Here is a 16,453-nt window from a genome sequence, read left to right as displayed (position 1 = left end):
TGTGGAGGTGGGGTCCCTCGATTGTTTCAAGCACGGGTTGGACAAGTATATGAGTGGGATTGGGTGGTTATAGAATAGGAGCTGCCTCGTATGGGCCAATAGGCCTTCTGCAGTTACCTTTGTTCTTATGTTCTTATGTTCTTCTTATGGTATGGGAATTGATTTGGAGGAAGGAGGTAATAAAAGTATGTGTTTGTGGGAGAAAGGAATTGGCAAAACGACCAGGGAAAGAGAAAGTCCGCAAAATAACAATTCACTTAGGGTATATTACACTAACAGTAGAAGTCTAAGAAATAAAATTAACGAATTAAATGCTCTTGTCTGCACAGAAAAAATAGATATTATTGCACTTACCGAAACGTGGATGAATGTAGAAAATAGAGAACTATTAGCTGAATATCAAATATATGGATTTAAACTATTTCACACAGATAGATATATTAGACGAGGAGGTGGAGTAGCCATATATGTTAGGGACAATTTGAAATGTAGTCTCAAAGAGGGAATCAAAACAGAGCCACACACAGAAACTATTTGGATTGAATTAAACGAAAAAGCTAATAATATTATAATAGGAGTAATATATAGGCCACCAAATTTAGACAGAATGGAAGCAAAGCATCTATGGGATGAAATATCTAGAGCATCTAGATCTAACAGTATTTATGTCATGGGTGACTTTAATTTTAGCGGAATAAACTGGTTGAACAAAACAGGGAATAGTGAAGCAGAAGATTTTCTAGAATTAATTGACGATTGCTTTCTTACGCAACACATTAAGGAACCAACACGGGAAAATAATATTTTAGATTTAGTGTTAACTAACAGGGAAACGCAAATTAATGACATCGAAATAGGGAGTGAGCTAGGGAGCAGTGATCACAAAGAAATCAGATTTAGCATAGAATGGAATAGACCAGTAGGAGAAAATTCTGTTAAAGTGCCAGATTTTCGAAAAGCTGATTTTAATAGCCTAAGAAATTTTTTGGGTCAAATTGATTGGAAAGTCTTGGGTATGGGGTGTGGGCCGGTCTTGGAGCGAGACATGAACCCAGCGATAGGTGACTTAAATGGGGATTTCGATGTGGATTCAATATATAACTTATTTAAGAATATTCTAAACAAAGCACAGGAACGTAGTATACCATACAAATTGAATAGATCGAATACTAATGACCCAAAGTGGATAACAAAGAATTTGAAGAACCTTATAGGTAAAAAGAGAGCTTGGTACAAAAGGATTAAAAATGGGGAGGTCACTTTAGAACAGGAATTCGTACAACTGGTTAGAAATGTTAAAAAAGAGATAAGGAAAGCAAAAAGAAACTATGAAGTTCGCATAGCAGGGCAAGCAAAGACAAATCCTAAAGGGTTTTTTCAGTTATATCGTACTAAGACTAGGGAAAGGATAGGTCCATTAAAAACTGAGACAGGTCAAATAACAGATAGTGATGAAGAGATGAGTAGTATTTTTAATAAATATTTTGTATCTGTATTTACTAAAGAGGAACTTAACAATATGCCTTCAGCCGAACAAGTCTATGTGGGTGGGGACGAGGACAGGTTGACGAGTTTAACAGTTACCAGGGAGGATGTTCTTAAACAAATAGTAAAACTCAAACCAAACAAATCCCCAGGGCCGGATGAAGTGTTTGCCAGGGTGCTTAAAGAATGCAAAGAGGAGCTTTGTGACCCACTGTCAACCATATTTAATAAATCAATAGAGTCAGGCAGAGTGCCGGAGTTTTGGAAAGTGGCTAATGTGATACCAGTTTTTAAGAAAGGAGATAGATCACTTGCGTCTAACTATCGACCAATTAGCCTAACGTCTATTGTGGGAAAGTTACTCGAATCTATAATAGCAAATAAAATTCGTCTTCATCTTGAAAAACATAAATTAATAATTGAGTCGCAACATGGTTTTATAAATGGCCGTTCATGTTTAACAAATTTGTTATCTTTTTATTCTAGCATTGTTGAGGCAGTTGATAGTGGTAAGGATTGCGATGTTGTATACCTTGACTTTAGCAAAGCTTTTGATACAGTGCCACATGAAAGACTGATTAAAAAGATAGAGTCTCATGGTATTGGGGGTGCTATATTAAGCTGGATTAGGGCATGGCTATACCAAAGGAAACAGAGAGTTAGTATAAATGGAATCAAGTCAGAGTGGGAAAATGTTGTAAGTGGAGTGCCTCAAGGCTCTGTCCTGGGACCTCTGTTGTTTATAATATATATAAATGATTTAGATTCAGGTTTGAGTAGCAACATTTGCAAATTTGCCGATGATACGAAAATCGGTAGGGAAATTAATTCGGAGGAGGACTCACTATCACTTCAAGTTGATCTAGATAGGGTTTTGAAATGGTCAAAGGATTGGCAGATGCAGTTTAATGCTGATAAATGTAAAGTTCTGAGGTTAGGTAATGATGATAGAGTTACAAGATACGAGCTAGATGGTGTTGTGATTGCGAAGTCGGATTGCGAAAGGGATCTGGGAGTTATGATTAGTAAGAATTTAAAACAAAAGGATCAATGCATAAATGTTCGTAATAAGGCAAATCGGACACTTGGATTTATTAATCGCAGCGTTAGTAACAAGACACCTGGTGTGGTTCTCAAGCTATATCTTGCTCTAGTTAGGCCCCATTTAGATTATGCAGTTCAGTTTTGGTCGCCATTTTATAGAATGGATATAAATTCACTTGAACGTGTCCAGCGTAGGATGACTAAGTTAATTCCCCAAATTAGAAATCTTTCATATGAAGAAAGATTAACAAAGCTTAAGTTGCATTCACTGGAAAGGCGAAGAGTTAGGGGTGACATGATAGAGGTTTACAAGTGGATGAATGGACATAACCGGGGGGATATTAATAGGGTGATGACCAGACCACACACTAGAAATTGAAGAGACGACGACGTTTCGGTCCGTCCTGGACCATTCTCAAGTCGATTGTGAGAATGGTCCAGGACGGACCGAAACGTCGTCGTCTCTTCAATTTCTAGTGTGTGGTCTGGTCATCATACTTCAGCCACGTTATTGTGACTCATCGCCTGCATTAATAGGGTATTAAAGGTATCAACACAGGACAGAACACGAAACAATGGGTATAAATTGGATAAGTTTAGATTTAGGAAAGACTTGGGTAAACACTGGTTCAGTAACAGGGTTGTTGATTTGTGGAACCAATTGCCGCGTAACATTGTGGAGGTGGGGTCCCTCGATTGTTTCAAGCACGGGTTGGACAAGTATATGAGTGGGATTGGGTGGTTATAGAATAGGAGCTGCCTCGCATGGGCCAATAGGCCTTCTGCAGTTACCTTGTTCTTATGTTCTTATGTTCTTAATTAACTTAGTCATCCTACGCTGGTCACGTTCAAGTGAATTTATATCCATTCTATAATATGGCGACCAAAACTGAACTGCATAATCTAAATGGGGCCTAACTAGAGCAAGATATAGCTTGAGAACCACACCAGGTGTCTTGTTACTAACGCTGCGATTAATAAATCCAAGTGTCCGATTTGCCTTATTACGAACATTTATGCATTGATCCTTTTGTTTTAAATTCTTACTAATCATAACTCCCAGATCCCTTTCGCAATCCGACTTCGCAATCTCAACTCCATCTAGCTCGTATCTTGTAACTCTATCATCATTACCTAACCTCAGAACTTTACATTTATCAGCATTAAACTGCATCTGCCAATCCTTTGACCATTTCAAAACCCTATCTAGATCAACTTGAAGTGATAGTGAGTCCTCCTCCGAATTAATTTCCCTACCGATTTTCGTATCATCGACAAATTTGCAAATGTTGCTACTCAAACCTGAATCTAAATCATTTATATATATTATAAACAACAGAGGTCCCAGGACAGAGCCTTGAGGCACTCCACTTACAACATTTTCCCACTCTGACTTGATTCCATTTATACTAACTCTCTGTTTCCTTTGGTATAGCCATGCCCTAATCCAGCTTAATATAGCACCCCCAATACCATGAGACCCTATCTTTTTAATCAGTCTTTCATGTGGCACTGTATCAAAAGCTTTGCTAAAGTCAAGGTACACAACATCTGGTTGATACCTGGTTGATGGGGTATCACATCACAATCCTTACCACTATCAACTGCCTCAACTATGCTAGAATAAAATGATAACAAATTTGTTAAACATGAACGGCCATTTATAAAACCATGTTGCGACTCAATTAGTAATTTATGTTTTTCAAGATGAAGACGAATTTTATTTGCTATTTTATTTGCTATTATAGATTCGAGTAACTTTCCCACAATAGACGTTAGGCTAATTGGTCGATAGTTAGACGCAAGTGATCTATCTCCTTTCTTAAAAACTGGTATCACATTAGCAACTTTCCAAAACTGTGGCACTCTGCCTGACTCTATTGATTTATTAAATATGGTTGACAGTGAGTCACAAAGCTCCTCTTTGCATTCTTTAAGAACATAAGAACATAAGAACATAAGAACAAAGGTAACTGCAGAAGGCCTATTGGCCCATACGAGGCAGCTCCTATTCTATAACCACCCAATCCCACTCATATACTTGTCCAACCCGTGCTTGAAACAATCGAGGGACCCCACCTCCACAATGTTACGCGGCAATTGGTTCCACAAATCAACAACCCTGTTACTGAACCAGTATTTACCCAAGTCTTTCCTAAATCTAAACTTATCCAATTTATATCCATTGTTTCGTGTTCTGTCCTGTGTTGATACTTTTAATACCCTATTAATATCCCCCCGGTTATGTCCATTCATCCACTTGTAAACCTCTATCATGTCACCCCTAACTCTTCGCCTTTCCAGTGAATGCAACTTAAGCTTTGTTAATCTTTCTTCATATGAAAGATTTCTAATTTGGGGAATTAACTTAGTCATCCTACGCTGGACACGTTCAAGTGAATTTATATCCATTCTATAATATGGCGACCAAAACTGAACTGCATAATCTAAATGGGGCCTAACTAGAGCAAGATATAGCTTGAGAACCACACCAGGTGTCTTGTTACTAACGCTGCGATTAATAAATCCAAGTGTCCGATTTGCCTTATTACGAACATTTATGCATTGATCCTTTTGTTTTAAATTCTTACTAATCATAACTCCCAGATCCCTTTCGCAATCCGACTTCGCAATCACAACACCATCTAGCTCGTATCTTGTAACTCTATCATCATTACCTAACCTCAGAACTTTACATTTATCAGCATTAAACTGCATCTGCCAATCCTTTGACCATTTCAAAACCCTATCTAGATCAACTTGAAGTGATAGTGAGTCCTCCTCCGAATTAATTTCCCTACCGATTTTCGTATCATCGGCAAATTTGCAAATGTTGCTACTCAAACCTGAATCTAAATCATTTATATATATTATAAACAACAGAGGTCCCAGGACAGAGCCTTGAGGCACTCCACTTACAACATTTTCCCACTCTGACTTGATTCCATTTATACTAACTCTCTGTTTCCTTTGGTATAGCCATGCCCTAATCCAGCTTAATATAGCACCCCCAATACCATGAGACTCTATTTTTTTAATCAGTCTTTCATGTGGCACTGTATCAAAAGCTTTGCTAAAGTCAAGGTATACAACATCGCAATCCTTACCACTATCAACTGCCTCAACAATGCTAGAATAAAAAGATAACAAATTTGTTAAACATGAACGGCCATTTATAAAACCATGTTGCGACTCAATTATTAATTTATGTTTTTCAAGATGAAGACGAATTTTATTTGCTATTATAGATTCGAGTAACTTTCCCACAATAGACGTTAGGCTAATTGGTCGATAGTTAGACGCAAGTGATCTATCTCCTTTCTTAAAAACTGGTATCACATTAGCAACTTTCCAAAACTCTGGCACTCTGCCTGACTCTATTGATTTATTAAATATGGTTGACAGTGGGTCACAAAGCTCCTCTTTGCATTCTTTAAGCACCCTAGCAAACACTTCATCCGGCCCTGGGGATTTGTTTGGTTTGAGTTTTACTATTTGTTTAAGAACATCCTCCCTGGTAACTGCTAAACTCGTCAACCTGTCCTCGTCCCCACCCACATAGACTTGTTCGGCTGAAGGCATATTGTTAAGTTCCTCTTTAGTAAATACAGATACAAAATATTTATTAAAAATACTACTCATCTCTTCATCACTATCTGTTATTTGACCTGTCTCAGTTTTTAATGGACCTATCCTTTCCCTAGTCTTAGTACGATATAACTGAAAAAACCCTTTAGGATTTGTCTTTGCTTGCCCTGCTATGCGAACTTCATAGTTTCTTTTTGCTTTCCTTATCTCTTTTTTAACATTTCTAACCAGTTGTACGAATTCCTGTTCTAAAGTGACCTCCCCATTTTTAATCCTTTTGTACCAAGCTCTCTTTTTACCTATAAGGTTCTTCAAATTCTTTGTTATCCACTTTGGGTCATTAGTATACGATCTATTCAATTTGTATGGTATACTACGTTCCTGTGCTTTGTTTAGAATATTCTTAAATAAGTTATATATTGAATCCACATCGAAATCCCCATTTAAGTCACCTATCGCTGGGTTCATGTCTCGCTCCAAGACCGGCCCACACCCCATACCCAAGCTTTTCCAATCAATTTGACCCAAAAAATTTCTTAGGCTATTAAAATCAGCTTTTCGAAAATCTGGCACTTTAACAGAATTTTGTCCTACTGGTCTATTCCATTCTATGCTAAATCTGATTTCTTTGTGATCACTGCTCCCTAGCTCACTCCCTATTTCGATGTCATTAATTTGCGTTTCCCTGTTAGTTAACACTAAATCTAAAATATTATTTTCCCGTGTTGGTTCCTTAATGTGTTGCGTAAGAAAGCAATCGTCAATTAATTCTAGAAAATCTTCTGCTTCACTATTCCCTGTTTTGTTCAACCAGTTTATTCCGCTAAAATTAAAGTCACCCATGACATAAATACTGTTACATAAGAACATAAGAACAAAGGTAACTGCAGAAGGCCTATTGGCCCATACGAGGCAGCTCCTATTCTATAACCACCCAATCCCACTCATATACTTGTCCAACCCGTGCTTGAAACAATCGAGGGACCCCACCTCCACAATGTTACGCGGCAATTGGTTCCACAAATCAACAACCCTGTTACTGAACCAGTATTTACCCAAGTCTTTCCTAAATCTAAACTTATCCAATTTATATCCATTGTTTCGTGTTCTGTCCTGTGTTGATACTTTTAATACCCTATTAATATCCCCCCGGTTATGTCCATTCATCCACTTGTAAACCTCTATCATGTCACCCCTAACTCTTCGCCTTTCCAGTGAATGCAACTTAAGCTTTGTTAATCTTTCTTCATATGAAAGATTTCTAATTTGGGGAATTAACTTAGTCATCCTACGCTGGACACGTTCAAGTGAATTTATATCCATTCTATAATATGGCGACCAAAACTGAACTGCATAATCTAAATGGGGCCTAACTAGAGCAAGATATAGCTTGAGAACCACACCAGGTGTCTTGTTACTAACGCTGCGATTAATAAATCCAAGTGTCCGATTTGCCTTATTACGAACATTTATGCATTGATCCTTTTGTTTTAAATTCTTACTAATCATAACTCCCAGATCCCTTTCGCAATCCGACTTCGCAATCACAACACCATCTAGCTCGTATCTTGTAACTCTATCATCATTACCTAACCTCAGAACTTTACATTTATCAGCATTAAACTGCAACTGCCAATCCTTTGACCATTTCAAAACCCTATCTAGATCAACTTGAAGTGATAGTGAGTCCTCCTCCGAATTAATTTCCCTACCGATTTTCGTATCATCGGCAAATTTGCAAATGTTGCTACTCAAACCTGAATCTAAATCATTTATATATATTATAAACAACAGAGGTCCCAGGACAGAGCCTTGAGGCACTCCACTTACAACATTTTCCCACTCTGACTTGATTCCATTTATACTAACTCTCTGTTTCCTTTGGTATAGCCATGCCCTAATCCAGCTTAATATAGCACCCCCAATACCATGAGACTCTATTTTTTTAATCAGTCTTTCATGTGGCACTGTATCAAAAGCTTTGCTAAAGTCAAGGTATACAACATCGCAATCCTTACCACTATCAACTGCCTCAACAATGCTAGAATAAAAAGATAATAAATTTGTTAAACATGAACGGCCATTTATAAAACCATGTTGCGACTCAATTATTAATTTATGTTTTTCAAGATGAAGACGAATTTTATTTGCTATTATAGATTCGAGTAACTTTCCCACAATAGACGTTAGGCTAATTGGTCGATAGTTAGACGCAAGTGATCTATCTCCTTTCTTAAAAACTGGTATCACATTAGCAACTTTCCAAAACTCTGGCACTCTGCCTGACTCTATTGATTTATTTGATTTTATATGTTAGATCTAGATGCTCTAGATAATTCATCCCATAGGTGCTTTGCTTCCATTCTGAATAAATTTGGTGGCCTATACATAACTCCTATTATAATATTATTAGCTTTTTCGTTTAATTCTATCCAAATAGTTTCTGTGTGTCGCTCAGTTTTGATTCCCTCTTTGAGACTACATTTCAAATTGTCCCTAACATATATGGCTACTCCACCCCCTCGTCTAATATATCTATCTGTGTGAAATAGTTTAAATCCCTTTATTTGATATTCAGCTAATAGTTCTCTATTATCTACATTCATCCATTAATAGGGTATTAAAAGTATCAACACAAGACAGAACACGACACAATGGGTATAAATTGGATAAGTTTAGATTTAGGAAAGACTTGGGTAAAAACTGGTTCAGTAACAGGGTTGTTGATTTGTGGAACCAATTGCCGCGTAACATTGTGGAGGTGGGGTCCCTCGATTGTTTCAAGCATGGGTTGGACATGTATATTGGAGTGGGATTGGGTGGTTATAAATAGGAGCTGCTGACCAAATGTAAACTGTGTCAACAAAATTATTCGCACACCCTCCGTTACTATGTGATGGAGTGCGAAAAGATACGTGAATTTAGAGACAATTCTATAACCAATGTTCCAGCGATGTGTCAATATTTCATTCAAAATGATCTGCTACCAGAAATTTTAGCCAAATATCCCCAGTTTGCTAACTGTAGGTAGTAACTAAGTGATTGTAACCTATCCACCGCTTCCCACTGGATGGGGGGCGGTGTGCAGGACAAACATATAACTTGTGACACTAGCTCTCCACATATGTCAGTTGCTTAATTTAGAACCTGTACTTGAGGTCGATCTCGAACCCATTGTTGATGTGATGACTTATATTGAGTTTTGTAACTAGCTCATCAAGATTGTAACTTGCTTAGCTAAATGAATTGTGGGGTTCAGTCCCTGAACCCATTATGAGCCTCTGTAACCCTTTCCACTACCGCCCACAAGATGGGTATGGGGTGCATAATAAATGAACTAAACTAAAAACCTCGTATGGGCCAATAGGCCTTCTGCAGTTGCCTTTGTTCTTATGTTCTCTACGACCGATGAAAAATGCAACTTTTATACAACTACAAATATCTTTAGTTTTACTTTACATTTTGTCCTGAAAGAGTTTTCATATATAGATCCAGTTTCTGCCGTTCTTTTGACATAAAAAGACCTTTGGTTTAATAAGTTATTAAGATGTTTTCAACAATTTATTTATTTATTTATTTATGCATATACAAGAATGTACATAAGGAATGTGAGGATACAATTATGGTAATTACAGTCTTGTAAAGCCACTAGCACGCGCAGCGTTTCGGGCAGGTCCTTAATCTAAGAAAATTTTAAGGAGGTAAATACTTGCAAAATTTATAGACAAAAAAATGATAACAGATTACATGGAATGAAAAAAAAAAAAAAGATGAGAGAAAATTATAGGTACAGTATATTAAAGCACATAGGTAGCTATGATTGATTGCAATGACAGCTTAAAATGGTAGTTGACAACAAATTGGTAGGCACAATACAGCAGAAACAATATAAGATTGATTGCAATGACAGCTTGAATGGTAGTTGACAAAAATTGGTAGTCACAATACAGCATATGGCTAGCACATAAAAGAAGACAGCAATGAACACAATGATAAGGTTGTTTGATATTACATAAAAATTAGGAGATTGGGTACCACTAGGTACAGAGCAAATTAAAGCTCAGTGTAGGAAACTAAATAGATGAAGTTAGGTACTTTTTGGTTTTGCTTTTAAATAAGGCAAAAGTTTTACAGTTTTTCAATTCACTAGGGAGTGAGTTCCATAGACTAGGTCCCTTAATTTGCATAGAGTGTTTACACAGATTAAGTTTGACCCTGGGGATATCAAAGAGATATTTATTTCTGGTGTGGTGATAATGGGTCCTATTACATCTGTCCAGGGAGAGTTTCAGAGCATGGTTTGCATTTAAGAACAGGGTTTTGTAAATGTAGTTGACACAAGAGAATGTGTGGAGGGAGTTAATATTTAGCAAGTTTAGAGATTTAAACAAGGGAGCTGAGTGTTGTCTGAAAGCAGAGTTAGTTATTATTCTGATAGCAGATTTTTGCTGTGTGATGATGGGCTTAAGGTGGTTTGCAGTGGTAGACCCCCATGCACAGATACCATAATTAAGATAGGGGTAGGTTAGTGCATAATATAGTGAGAGGAGAGCAGAGTTAGGAACATAATATCTGATTTTGGAGAGTATACCAACTGTCTTAGAGACTTTCTTAGTTATGTGTTGAATGTGGGTGCTGAAGTTGAGTCTCTTGTCTAGGAATAGGCCAAGAAACTTGCCATCATTTTTATTACTGATGTTAATGTTGTCTATCTGTAGCTGAATTGCATTTGATGATTTGTTTCCAAATAAGATGTAGTAAGTCTTTTCGATGTTTAATGTTAGTTTGTTCGTTGACATCCATAAGTGGACTTTTTTTAATTCATTATTCACAACATTATTTAGTGTATGTGGGTTGAGGTTTGAGTAGATAAGGGTAGTATCGTCAGCAAACAATATAGGTTTGAGAATATTAGAGACATTAGGCAGATCGTTTATATATAAAAGAAATAGAAGAGGTCCTAAGATGCTGCCCTGTGGCACTCCAACGGTAATTGGTAGAGTGGAAGAAGTTGTATCATTGATGGTTACATATTGGTGTCTGTCACTAAGATAGGATCGGATGTAGTCAAGGGCAAGGCCTCGGATTCCATAATGCTGGAGTTTAAATAAGAGGTAGTTGTGATTAACAGTATCAAAGGCTTTTCTTAGGTCAATGAAGAGTCCAATCGGAAACTCATTTTTGTCAAGGGCTGAGTAGATAATGTCAAGGAGACTAATGATTGCATCATTGGTACTCTTTTGGGACCGGAAGCCAAACTGGCAGGGGCTGAGTATGTCGAATTTTACGAGGTAGGAATAGAGCTGTTTGTAAATAATTTTTTCAAATATTTTTGATAGAATGGGTAGATTTGATATTGGTCTATAATTGTTTATGTCAGCCGGATTGCCTCCTTTATGGACTGGCGTTACTCTTGCTTTTTTGAGGATATCAGGGAAGGTGTGACACTCTATAGATTTGTTGAACAGTAGTGCTATGGGTGGGGCAAGGGCATGGGAGGCTCTCTTGTACACAATGGACGGAATTTCACTGGTGTTCCCTGCCTTGGTTTTTAGAGAGTGTATGATGGACACAACATCTGCCGGGCTGATTGGTGAAAGGAGAAGAGAGTTTGGATAGCTGCCTGAGAGATATGTGTTAATATGTGTCTGAGTCTGTGGGATTTTACTGGCAAGATTAGCACCAACCGATGAAAAGAAACTATTAAATTCATTTGCCATTTCTAAATCAGTTGACGGTATATCCGCATCCTTGTAGAGTTTTATTTGGTTATGTGAGTGTTGTTTAGTTCCTAGGATACTAGAGATAGTTTTCCAAGTGTTTTTCATGTTACCTTTTGCTTCATTGAATCTATTCACATAATATGCAAGTTTTGCCTTTCTTATGATACTGGTAAGCATTGATGAGTACCTTTTAGCTACTTCCCTTGAAACTAGGCCAATCCTAACTTTCTTTTCATATTCATGTTTCTTGTTGATTGAGTTGAGAATGCCATTTGTGAGCCATGGATTGTTTAATCTTTTGTCAGTTACTTGCTTTGTAAGAAGGGGACAATGAAGGTTGTAGAGGCTTAGAGTTTTGGAGAGGAAGAGGTTAGCTAATGAATTTATATCATGGGTATTAATGAATTCAGAATCCCAGTTAATATTGTGAAGTGCCTCTGTAAGATTGTCTAAAGCTGATTCACTGTGTAGCCTAAATGAAAATTTCTTGCTTTTTGGTGGTGTTATGTCCATGTTCACTATGAGAAAGGTAGGATAGTGGTCAGTTGTTCTGTCGTAGATTATACCAGATACAAGGGGAGCTGTTATGTTTGTCCATATGTGGTCCAAGGTAGTGGCTGATGTTTGAGTGACTCGGGTAGGTTTGGTGATAGTGGGGATTAGCATACAGGAGTTCATGCTGTTAAGGAAATAGTCAACTTGAGAGCAGTTTTGTTGACCCAGGTCAATATTAAAGTCTCCTCCCAGAATGATGTGGTTTTTGTTGAGATTGTTGTTTATAATAAGATTCCTTAGGTTGTCTGAGAAAGAAGCTATGTTAGTATTAGGAAATCTATAGATGGCTCCAATAGTCAAAGAGGATTTAAGTGATTTAATTGTAAACTGAGCAAAAGTATATTCACAGTAGTCATCTCTGTCACTAATAACACTGTTGCAGATAAATGTATCTCGGTAATATATAGCTGTGCCACCACCTTTTTTATTAGGCCTACAGTTATGAATGGCTTTATAACCAGCTAAGTTGTAGAGTTGGGTATAGTCTTTATTTAGCCAAGTTTCTGTTAAAATAATGAACGATAGGTTAGTACCTAGTGCTGTGAGTAGTGCATTTAAATCGTCAAAATGTTTACCAAGTGATCTAACATTTTGGTTATAAACTGATAGACAGGTGCTATTTTGGAGTTTGTTTTTAGCCTGGTGTGCTGTGAAATACTTACAATAATGATGATCAATGTGCTGGTTGGTATAGATATGAGACAGAAGATTTTGATCAGGATCAATATCAGTGTGCATAGAGATGCAGAGGGATCACGATACAAGATACACGATAAAGCAAAACACAAGAATAAAAGCAGATACAATAAAATAGTAACAATTTAGAAGTAAAATAAAGATCCAATAGATAGCCAGGGAGGACACAGAAGTTACATAAAATAAAACACAAAAAATCAGTAGAGACTGACAATATAAATGTAAAATAAAAAATAATAAGAAAAATAATAATAATCATAAAAAAATGATCTTGAAGATAATTAGCTTAGTAATGGTTAATTAACAGGGTAATAAAAAGCCCTAGGTTTAGTGACAAGGGGATTAACTAAGAACAAATAATTAAGAGTATAAAACAGGCAAAGATGACAAACAAAAAATAAAGTAAAAATTAAAATAAAAATAAAAATAAACACCTTTGGAAAGGAAAGGCAGAGCTTAAGTACACTTTGGTTGTATGTGAGACTACAAATTATGTTCTGGTTATTCAGCTGATATCCCACAGTCATCCAGGAAAGAAGTGAGGTGTGCCTCAGTGGTTATGACATAAGTTTTTCCAGAGTCAGTCTTCCTAGCTATTATTTTACCATCGCGCACAAAACAATGTTTAATAGCAGTGGATCTATTGCGAATTCCACGTAGTTTAAATAAGAGATTTTGTCTGAATCTGGTAAGACATTCGTTCACATAAACCTTGGATTTCCTAGCGACTGCAGCAGTGATAAGGTCTGACTTGCGGGAGCAGCTATCCAACTTCACGCGTATCCTTCTGTTGTTTGCACCAGATGATTTGGTACCCACTCTATAAGCTGACTTAATGTCTCTTGCTTCGATTGAATAATTCAACTTAGTACGCAATTCCTGGATCACGATGGCAGTACAGTCTTCTCTGTCAGTTTCATGGGGAAAATCCTGTGATGAGATGATGACAGAATCAAGGAGCTTAAGTTGGTCTGATTCGTCTTGGGTTGCAGTTTGTTGCTGTTGTAGGGAGTTAAAGTGGTTCTCTAACTTTTGTAACATCTCTTCTTGCTTCTTAGAGGTTTCTGCTGGTTTAAAGTTAGTAACCGAGATCCGAAGAGAGCTTATATATATATAATTCATGTTCGAGGTGGCCGACTCTGGCAGACAGATCTTGGTTAGCCTTGTGCATTGCCAAAGCATCACTCTGAAGCTTCATTATCAGGTCCGACTGCTCTCGGATTATAGACTTTTGGTCATCATGTATTTGAGTCAATAATCTGAGCCATGGATTATCAGCGGGACGCTTAAAGTCAGTACATGGGGAGGCAGCTCGTTTAAGTTGCTCCATATGGTTACATAACTGTTGTAAGGCTCGAGTCAGTGACGACGCTTCAATCAGCTGAGAAGGTTTGTTATTGTTGACGCAGGGAGGGTCGGTACTCCCCCCGGTAGCCCCTAAGGGGGAGACAGCCGCATTATTCCTGTTGCTAGCTTGGCTGGTTGGGTTCATCCTGATAGGTGTGCTATCATTCTTTACGGCCTTGCCGAGCTTAGAATTGTTTAGCATGGTAGCAGCAGAGATGTATACAGCAGATGGGGTAGACTTGTTGATATGGCAGCAGCAAACGCCAGGGCCGGTCCATAGAATTACCCCAATCACCCAAATCAGGCCAAAACTACCCAAAACGTATTAGCATTACGTAAGTAATGAAGAAATATGGTATATTTACTTACTATAATGTTGGTGCTACACGTAGAACATGATCAAACCTATTTTTTCTCTGAAATAATCTAATTTCATAACGAAATGAGACGTAAATATGTGAGAGGTGACGCCATAGGAAGTCGACGGTCCAAGCGACAATTGTGTGGAGCGACTTATCCAAGAAATATGGTCGCCAGGAGAGTGTTTGCTGCCATATCAGCCTCCTGTACACAGTGATCCAGTCCTTTTCGTTCATTGAACACCGAACCCTACACGCCCTCTGATATATTGCTTAATTAACAAATATTCACAAATAAAGATTATATTTGTATATGTTATCAGAAAGGCAGATATAAAATAGTTTTTGTGAATCCATCACAGAGATTATACCTTATTAGAGAGGAAAAATATTCATACTTTAAACAAGGCTTCATGGCCGACGCTCTCCTTACCGATATGGGAACTATGACCTTCCGAAGATCAATGTTAATTTAATCTAGATATTGTAATAAACGAAGTTTTCTATGTCATCATAAAGACATAAATATAAGCTGCATGTTAATACTTTGGCATAAATATAACTGAATTGAAAGTTAAGATATATGCCTTTTTATAGTTACTTGATGGCTCGCTCAGGGAGTGTGAAGGCCTCCACACAAGCCAATCAATTTTATAATTACTTTGCATATATGCAAAGTAACGCCATAGGTCTTTATGTCAGAATAAAGCCATGTAGACGATAATGTAACTACATTTCAAGGAAAACATATCTTAATATAATTATTAAATGAATGCAAAGTTATGGTTAAATAAATAGCCAATACCACACAATCCCCAGCAAACATTTTCATGTTTTTAAAACATCCTAAAAACGACATTTCATTGTTTTCAGCACGTTTATAATTACGTTTAGAAAAGGTTTTTTGAGAACTTTTATATACAACCTTAGAACGTAAATAATTAACATTTCTAAAAACTTTTTTATGATCTTTTAATTACCTACATTAAAACGTTTAGGGTAAATTAGGGTATAATAATTTTGTAATTCATATCTGAAATAGAAAGGGAGAGAAAGAAAGAAGACATATCTGAGATAGAAATGGACATCCTATATATGTATGTGTAAATTACAAATAAATAGGGTACAAAAAGAGAATTAAAATATTATATTTATTTAATTAAGAATGAGTAATACAACAAAATATATGTAATAGCTCGAAATATATAGACTATATCTATAACAGAATATAAAAGTAAAAATTTTAAAATCTATATATGCAATATGTGAACACAATAGATTTTGTGATCAAGCAGCCTGTGATTCATGTCATGCTGAGATCAGTCTGACGTTATAAGCAGTTATTGTTACTTAAAACTAAAACAAGTAAAATTTTCCGAGTATACATATAACACTATAGTTTTTCTATGACTAATAATAAAAATCTATTAATCAAAAGTTTAGGACTAATTAACTAAAAATAAAAATCTACAAGTGAATGTAAACACAGTCAAGTATAATATTCATGTAGAAAGAGAAAGAAAAAGAGAGAGAAGGAAAGAAAGAGAAAGAAAGAAAGGGAGAAAGAGAAAGAAAAGAAAAAACAGTCATGTATAATATTCATATTAGCACCATGCAATATAACTTAGATTAAGTAAAAAATCTCAGACATTTTTA

Source organism: Procambarus clarkii, chromosome 23 (assembly GCF_040958095.1).
Source record: "Procambarus clarkii isolate CNS0578487 chromosome 23, FALCON_Pclarkii_2.0, whole genome shotgun sequence".
Lineage (NCBI taxonomy): Eukaryota > Metazoa > Arthropoda > Malacostraca > Decapoda > Cambaridae > Procambarus > Procambarus clarkii.
This window is presented reverse-complemented; position numbering follows the sequence as displayed.